The sequence below is a fragment of the Monodelphis domestica genome, chromosome 3 (assembly GCF_027887165.1).
Source record: "Monodelphis domestica isolate mMonDom1 chromosome 3, mMonDom1.pri, whole genome shotgun sequence".
Classification (NCBI taxonomy): domain Eukaryota; kingdom Metazoa; phylum Chordata; class Mammalia; order Didelphimorphia; family Didelphidae; genus Monodelphis; species Monodelphis domestica.
The window spans coordinates 129,317,831-129,319,831 of record NC_077229.1 but is presented as its reverse complement, the minus strand read 5'-3'; the positions used below and the strand labels follow the sequence as shown (position 1 = coordinate 129,319,831).

At 35.1% G+C, this 2,001-nt stretch overlaps 1 non-coding gene across 1 annotated transcript; it reads right to left on the bottom strand.

Annotated features, from left to right (window-relative positions):
• Window positions 1–1,317: 1,317 nt before the first annotated feature.
• On the bottom strand, window positions 1,318–1,424 carry LOC130458710 (U6 spliceosomal RNA). The gene has a single exon (XR_008918099.1). It is a non-coding gene; the product is annotated as a U6 spliceosomal RNA (small nuclear RNA).
• Window positions 1,425–2,001: the final 577 nt, after the last annotated feature.

Below are 2,001 nucleotides of genomic sequence, written 5' to 3'. Positions count from 1 at the left end.
TCTATTTGCTTTCAGTTCTTCCAAGGTGGTAAGATGTAAGGAGAGATGTGTTTAATAATCTCCCAGTCTGTGCTCTGGTCTGTAAGTAAACCCAAGCACTCTTTTACTCCTTGGAACTGTAAGCAGGGTCTCCTGTTCTCCTGTGGCTGCAAATGCTTGTGTGTGTAAGTGCTGTACCCCAGAACTGTGACAATATGACAAGAGTCTTGCACTCAGAGCTATCAAAGGGACTCCTGTATCTCTTTCTGAACCCTTTCTCCAATCCCTCATACCATCTGTGGCTAAGAGTTCCAGAATCCTTGGCTGCTTCTTCACTTGCATCTAAGGTCTTTTGCCTTTGTGGGCTTGCCCTGGTAAGCTGCAGCCTTCTAAGTTATTTTTCACTTAAAAATTACTCTACCTTGTCTTTTTGTGGGTTATGCTGCCTCAGGATTTGTTTTGAGGTATTATATCATTACTTTGGGGAGGGTAATTTAATAGAAATCAGAAGGTTCCTTGTACTTTCTCTGCCCTCTTGGCTCTACTTTGAGTTTCAATCTTTTTTTTTAAATACATACAAAGTTTATTAAAAATAGCTTTCAAGGGAAACAGTAGAAATAGTAAACTACAGCATTTTAATGCTTTTTCCATAATGATATGCAATTATGAAAAGCACTTTTACATATATATTCACATTTTATTTGAATGCTCAATGATGGTCAAATCCGCCTTTGGTTAAACCATTTACAGTTTCTAGATACATACATGTAATCATTATCATATGTATAGACATTTCTATAGTGGTTTTGTTGTGGTTTTTACTTATTGTTTTTTAGCTGTTGGGAGGGAAAATGTTAAATCATCCATAACATTTCATTTTTCCTTAAAGAAAAGTGATGAATTTTTAGTCACTGTTAGGCTGCTAGTGTTCTCAAGAATTTGGCAGGGGCTTGCTTTTCCTGATTTTTCGGACTGGATAAGCATGCAAATGCCTCATCAACACTGAAACGGTTTACCTTCTTACTTCATATTGAACAGTTGAAATGGCAAAAGCACACTTTCAAATAAGAAACTGAAAGATATAAAAAATACTTACACCTAAATTTTTCATTCATTTTCATTTATCATACATTAAAAGTGATTTATTTTATTATTAAAAGTGATTTATTTTCTAAGGCAGGGAAAATCTCTGCCCTTTAAATATGGAAGTGTGCATTTTCCCCTAATATATGTTTATAAGAGAACAATATGGTACAGAAAAATCATATAAAACCCACATCAGGGTTTTGTCATATAGAAAATTTGTTTGGAATCACCACAACATATATCATTTTAATAAAAAATATGGAACACTTCACAAATCTGCATGTCATCCTTGCACAGGGGCCATGCTAATCTTCTCTGTATCGTTCCAATTTTAGTATATGTGCTGCCAAAGCAAGCACTGAGTTTCAATCTTAATAGTGTAGTATCCACCCAGTTTTCTCAAGGTACTTCTTAACTGGAAATTCTGCTCCACCTTTAAGAGGGTTTATCTTGCTTGCAGAAGATACAGCTCTTTCGTTATCAAAAAGGAGAAATCTCTCTTTCTCTTGCTACTCCCCATAGTAGAGAAGATATCATTTGACAAAAAGATATGTGTATAGATATAAAACTAAGTCTTGTATATTTCTAGTTACTCAGTTCTTTCTCTGGATGTGGCATATTCTTGGTATGCTTCAAACAGTGTTTCTGTTCCATATATAATTTTTCTTGGTTCTGTTCATTTTATTGTTCAGAATTTTATTTAGATCTTTCCATGGTTTTTTTTTACCTCAGCAGGAGAAATGAGTGTTCTACTGCAAGAGACCCCATGGAAACAAGGTGAGGAAAAGCTTACAGATATTCTGAGGTTTTCCTAACACCCCAACCAAATTTAAAGACCCAGTGAAGGTTCATTGAGTTTGTTCACTAAGACAGATCTTGAAACCTTAGTGTCCAACAGTTATAGTAAATGCCTCCAATTTTAAGGGTTACATGGTG